Consider the following 7,232-nt stretch of genomic DNA (forward strand, 5'->3'; position numbering starts at 1 on the left):
TATCAATATTTTTTCGAAGTTTGAAGGGTTTGTGGTAATCCAAAACCACTTGTTTAAGTAAATCTATTGAACGGTCTCTGGGAATCCAAAACCACTTATTTAGGTGAAAACCCTAAACCTCTTGAAGGGTTTGTGGTAATCCAAAACCATTTGTTTAGGTGAAAAATCTAAAAGTCTTGAAGGGTTTGTGGTAAACCAAAACCACTTATTTGGGTGAAAGATCCTAAAGCATTTTTTGAAGAGTTTGCGGTAAGCTAAAACCACTTAACAAGAGGAATGAATTTTCCATAGTAACAATGATAGGGAAACTAAAAATTTCTATGTTGTAAATGGGTACCTCAAAAGGCTTAATGTCGGGACCTATCATGTTTAAATTTCTTATTCTAATATCTCCCACTGAAAAATTCTTTAGTGGTAAAAATTAAGGAAGGGTGTTAGAAGAAGTCAAACCTCCACATCTCCACCTCGTTACAACTAAACTGCACAAATTCCCTAAATCATCTCCAATGGCATAACACTTGGATAGTTGTCTATAAAGAATGTAGTCATACCCTTTATTCCTCCATCCATGCCTTCCTCTAGAAACATCTTTTATTAATGAACTCATATTATAAGCCCTCTATATATAGAGGCCATTGCATACATTTGTAAACAGTTAGATCAGTGAATAAAATATGCTTCTCTATTCAGTGTCATTATAAGTGTTTATTTTTTATATCTTTTTCATTGTCTAGTCTTTGTCTTGCTACTAATATAGTAGAGTTCACCAGATATCAGACCTTCTATTTTCTAACAATATAGGGTGTTGACACACTATAGAGTTTCATAGATATCACGTATTCTTATCTAGGGGTCCAAATATGGTGTGATATCTAATGTTTCTTGAAAGCTAACATGGCCATGCTCAATTTACTTCAATGGCCTCATAGATTTTTGTTAACCTCTTTAGTTGTATGACAAGAACAAATGATGGTTTTCTGATGAGATATCTTTTGATTGCTTCTTGCTTCACAACATTAGGACTGAGTTCTATTTTCTTTGGTTTTCTTTTATATAGTACATGTCCCTTCCCAACTGACCTATGTTTTGGGGTATGTACATTATGTCCTTTTACATTGGCAGTAATCCCTTTTACTTTTGGAACAAAGTTTGTGGAAGTAGATCTCTTAGCTTAAGTGATCCCATCAATTCCTTCCCTAATCTCCATCCCATAATTTCTCGATAAATTCTCATTAGAGGAATGCTCTACTTGACTACATAGATCTCTTTAATTGAAGAATAATTTAAAGGAAAATTGAGAGAGACATTTATAGGGATATTTTATTTTAGTTGAAATGTTATTTGCACTTGGTGAACTTCCTAATCAGATTGTTGTTCTTTATGCACAAAACATAAACTAGACAAAAGCCCAACATGGTCAAGTTTTGGTTCATTCATGCCCTGCTAGTTGCCTCATACACTTTAATCAATGTCACTACATCTTATTGTATCACTAAAAAACTTAGAGTTCTCTACTTTTAGGGCAGAGAGTCCTGAGCTATTTGTGATAGATGAAACTTTTGGCTCTACATCTCTTACTTTTTCTTTTGATCCTAATTTCTACTCCTCCACATAAAGATGATTTGGAATATATTCGTTGATCCTACACTTGACCTTTTTTTAAAGTTTTCATTTCTCAATCACCTTTGCTTCTCCTTTTTCAAGTATTTCATAACTCTCTACGATAGTAGTATAACACTTCTCACACTTTCATGCATTTTCTCCAGTTAATAGCTCTTAACTTGGGAAATCTATCAAGCAATCATCAAGAGAAAATGGTGTAAGAGTGGTCTCCATATCTTCTTTGTTTGTTTCGCTAGCTACAATAGAGCTTTTTTTACACAAAATATCATTTCCAATTTCATTTTGCAAAATGTCATCAGACTCTTCTTTCAAATTTTTTTGAATATGCACCATATTTTCCTACTAAAAATGTTGTCCAAAACTATCAAAAGACTCCAGATTTGTAGATGAGACATCAACATTGAACTAATTTCTTAAAGCTACCTCAAGCTCCCAGATTAACTCCAAAGAATCTTATTTTGCCTAAAGCTTTTGCCCAGATATCAAATCTACTTCTTTGTAAGGAAATAATACAACATCTTATTCCTCGATAACAAGAAGAGGAGGCTTTGTTTTAGAGCCATTAGATGCAATAAAACCACATTCAAGATTATTAATTCCTATATGATAGTTCTCAAGTTTCTGCATATTTTCTAATGTCTTATGTAGATATCTTGATTTAAAATATCATCAAACTCATATCCAAATTTGAGATAATCCATTCACACAGTATCTCTTTAGTGGAGTAGATGCATTCCAATCTTCTTGTGGAGAAAATTGATTCCATCCAGTATCTTCTTGCCTAGTAGATCTATTACATATTACATCTTCTTGTAGAGAAGGTTGAATCCATTAAATATTTTCTTGTGAAGCTGACATATTCTAAACTCTTTCTCCTGTAAATGAATTTCTATCTTCGCTACAAGATGCTGAGATTTCCTGAGAAGGTACATTTGCTTGAGCATCATAAATGCCTAATCTCCATTTCCCCATGGAATTTCCATTCTTAATGGTTTTTGTATTATTCTCCCATTTTTTGTTGGAAGATGATGAGCCTCTGTAATGAGGAAAGGAGGCCTTTTCAGCTGATTGTTTAGTTGGAATTTGAAGTTGCAAGTCAAAAATTAGTTCATAAACCATTGAAGAATAACAGTAAAATCAACACAAACTATGCTACAAAATTGACCATCAAATACATAATCCACTAATGTTACTATATCTTGTGTGCTAGGAAAATGGTTTATGTTTTTGTATTTGTTATCCATAGATGATCTCAAATCCAAAGATATAGATCCATTGCACTAAATATTATTCACAATTCTTCTGTACGCAAGCAATCAAGTAAATATATTCTATACCCATGACTATCTTGGTGCTGGAGTCTCCTGAATTGTGATTCCTTATCAGAGATGGAATGAAAAGAGCATTGGGGTTGATGGTCCCATTCACTTTCATACCATTTTAGACTTAGCGAGATCTCCTTTCCTTGACCCCTTTGAAGTTGTTTCAAAATAAAGCTTTCCTAGAGTTGAAGTTATGGGTCCTTCTTGAAATTCACCTAATTTCATGAATGCAAGCAAATTATGCATAACTAAATTAAAGAAAAAAGTATTATCAAGATACATCAAACCCCTATCAATGTGCCTACTAGTGCTACTGCATGAATTCTCACCACCTGATTATTTTTCTATACTGTTGGAAATATTAATTTCTACTAATTGTTCGATACTTCTAGATTATTAGGTTTAGGTTTAGGGTGTGCCAGCTAAAGTATTTTCTAGAAGTTGGGTCACCCATAGCATTTTCTAGAAACATGTAGATATTTGTCCCTTGTCAGCTAATGTAGATGTTTCCAGAAATAAATTAAGGCCTCTATAAATAGAGGCATCATGTAATGCAATCGAAAATGGGCAAATGATGAATGAAATATAATATTGTTTATTGTGCGAAAGCACATTGTGTTCTGTGTTTGGTATTTTGTATTGTTCTGTATTTTTGTTATTTTTCATGCTGCCCACCCATTAGATTGGTATCAGAGCTAAGTTGGATAGAAGGTTGGACAAATTTCAGATTGTGATAAAAGAGCAAGTGGTGTGTTGGTGCTGCTAAATGGTGGAGGATTGGTTGTGTTATGAGAAGGATAATCATTTTGAAGAAGACCACACAGGAAGTGTTGAGCAGGAAAGAGGGCAAGTCAGCAAAAAAGGTATGGTTTGAATTTTTATAATTATATTTGAGAAATTATAACAACAGAAGAATATTGTGAAGATTTTAGCTATCTAAATATTTGTTCAAGATGTTTGTAGATTTAATTCTAGAAGTGAAAAGGTGTTTAGAATTTTCTAAAAGAAAGAATAAAGTGTGTTAAATTGTTGATTTAAATGGGAAAAGCTGGTAGAATTCAAAAGGATAAAACAAATAAGATAGAAGAAGAACTAGTGATGGTGAAGAAAGAAAATGCCAAATTATTGTGTGAAAAAGATATTTTGCAAAAAGAATTGGAAAAAGTAAGAAATGAAATGGCAGAAGAAAAGTCTAAATTGTTAATTGAAATTAGTGTCAATATAGAGGCAATTGAAGAGCTAGGGGATAGGTTAAAATTTGTGGAAGAAGTACATAATTGGCAGGTAAAAGAAACATGTAAGCTAAGAGAGAAAAATAAAGAATTAGAAGAAAAGTTAAATTTGATTGATGATGTTGAAAAAATGAACAAAGATTTAGAAGAAAATGTGAAGAAATTGGAAGAGAAAAATAGTATGCTAAAGAAGGATCTATCTACTTTGAAACAAGAGAAAGAATGTTTGAGTGTAAAACCATTTGTATGTGATGTATCATACGACACAAATGACTTGAGTGAATGTGATTTTTTTGAAACTAAAAGTGTTTGTGATGAAAAGTGTAAGAAAGTAAATGACAAGAAGTTTGAAGATTATGTTTTTTATGATAATAATAGTATTGGCTTGAAAATTATGAAAAGAATGGGTTTCAAAGGTAAAGGTTTAGGAAAGGATGAACAGGGATTAAGGAATCTGATTGAGACTACAATCAAGTCAAAATATGCAGGTCTTGGATATGATGCAAGTAGTGAATAGATGAATAAAAGTTTAAGAGAATCAATTGAAAGCATAAAGATTGTACAATGTTCACATTATAACAGGAAAGGGCATACAAAGGATAGATGTTGGGATTTAAATCCATGTAATATTTGAGGCTTGAAAAATCATTGTGATAACAGATGTTGGAATAAAGAGTGCAATAAAGGTTTTATGGCTGGTTGTATCAAAATGGATTATGGATGGAACTATGAATCAAATTGGCAGAAAATTGCAGGAATGATTAGAGGGTTATTCAAGTATAAATGTTCAAGTGTAAGGAAGACTTTAGTACCAGTGGGAAACAGATCCAAGCAAGGAATCAAAGAGGCAAAAAGTTATTGGCATTTGTGACAAATGAGGCAGCATTATCAGTGGATCCTATGAAAAGAAGAAATTGTTGGTAGTGAATCATTTGTAGAAATTAAAGGCCGCAGCCTTGGAAGACACTATTCACAACAACATTAATTGATATGAAGATTTTTTGAAAAATAGCTTTTTGGGATTTGGATTTGTATGCAATGTAATTTGATAGTAGAAATTAGGGGGGAGTGTTGGAAATATTAATTTCTACTAATTGTTTGATGCTTCTAGATTATTAGGTTTAGTTTTAGGGTGTGCCGACTAAAGTATTTTCTAGAAGTTGGGTCAGTCATAGCATTTTTTAGAAACATGTAGATATTTGTCCCTTGTCAGCTAATGTAGATGTTTTTAGAAATAAATTAAGACCTCTATAAATAGAGGCATCATGTAATGCAATCGGCAATGGGTAAACGATAAATGAAATATAATATAATTTATTGTGCGACAGCACATTGTGTTCTGTGTTTGGTATTTCGTATTGTTCTATATTTTTGTTATTTTTCATGCTGCCCACCCATCATGTATCACTCATCACATTCTCCCTTGAGAAGATGACACCACCATGGTATCATCGTTCAATTGAGTAGTTTCTCTCGAACCAACTAAAGGGCTTCCAACTGCAAGCTCTTAAAGATCTCTTCGTCATCCATAACAAAATTATCTTGCATAGTTGTTTTGCAAAGGAAACACCAAAACTCAAGGTTGTCATTTTTATTGCATTGTACAACACAAGGGTGGTTTGAGTTGAGCTAGTACTGCCATGCATGCCCATTTGGACTAAGGCCCTTTTCTTCACCCCCACATCTGAACTGACCAAAGGTTAAGCAAGCCCAAATGTATCCTAAAGGAAAATGCCTCAAATACTTAGATTTTCCTTGGTTTTGTTTATGTTTAACTTTCCCTTTCTTCTCCTTCTTTAGACCTAATGCACCTCTAACATTGTAGGACTGATCATTTTCCTTTTCCTAGCTGTCTGTTTAGCTTTTCCAAATCAATGCCCTTATCCAAGTGTTTGCAAGCCTTTCTTGATATAATTGTTTCAACTATTTTAGTGTTCTTAGTTTTAAAAATGAATTTGGAAGACTCCATATTTTTGTTATATCGTATCAACAGCTAAAGCAATCAATGTTTAAACTCTACATTTGGCTTTATATCTAAAATTGAACTAGGACATAGAGATTTAGAGCTATTAAAAACAACACATGAACATGTGTATAGAGAAATCATAATCAAAACCTTTGTGGATCTACTTTGAATATGTGATGTAGAAGTTCATTATGTTGGCCTTCAACTTATGTCACCATTGAAAGCCATTAAACTTCTCAAACAACAAGAGAACTATAAAACACTGCCAAAAAAATTAGGAAATTCACATATAGGTTTGCTAGGGAATCTTTTAACTTTCATGAGACAGGCCATTTCAATCTAGAACCAAATCCATTTTAAAGGTGGATTGGTAAGCGTCGAAATAACCAGAGTCCATAATTTTTTACTAGTTAGACTATGAGATATTTACAAATCCTTGTGAATAGGTTTGAAATTGAGGGTTTGAGATTTATCGATCTGTAGATCCATAATCATTGTATTTATCTTTATTAGGGTATCTTAGATTCCCTATATCTATATCTTATACCTTATCTGTTTCCATGAAACTCTATTGAATAGTCATGTTTTGCTATAGAATATTGATTAATTGAAACTCTATTTCCCTAGTGGAATTTCTAGACTACATTTTTCTACAATGTCTTATCCCACCTTTTTTTTTTTTAAGGCTAGCTGGACACTTTACTAGGTTTTGCAAAATGGATAAAAAGATGCCTCACAGTAGTTGTGGCAGCTATAGTAATCAGCACAGGGATGTGGCAGCTATAGTAATCAACGCAGGGATGAATGCACAGGCAGACCTCAATAAATATGAATCTAAAATGCATGGTGAGTTTGGCATTAAGTCCGCTATAAAATTTGGTTATGTTGATTTAAGGTTAGATGAAGGTGGAGCTTGCATATGTTTGTCAAATGTTTGATCAGTTCTTTTGTTTTGTTTCACATGTTAGAAACAGTCAAAAGACCACACGAGTCAAATCCATATCACATTTTGTTATAACCGCACTCCACCGTACTACAAAAGTGTTGCATACATTGCTAACAGATATGAACATTGTGCTCTAAAATAAG

At 33.0% G+C, this 7,232-nt stretch overlaps 1 pseudogene; it reads right to left on the reverse strand.

The window, feature by feature from the left end:
- Positions 1-846: 846 nt before the first annotated feature.
- LOC149578061 (uncharacterized) lies at positions 847-6,146 on the reverse strand (annotated as a pseudogene).
- Between the last annotated feature and the right edge of the window lie 1,086 nt (positions 6,147-7,232).

Source organism: Cupressus sempervirens, chromosome 1 (genome assembly GCF_028749045.1).
Source record: "Cupressus sempervirens isolate cs-2001-9-10 chromosome 1, ASM2874904v1, whole genome shotgun sequence".
NCBI lineage: Eukaryota > Viridiplantae > Streptophyta > Pinopsida > Cupressales > Cupressaceae > Cupressus > Cupressus sempervirens.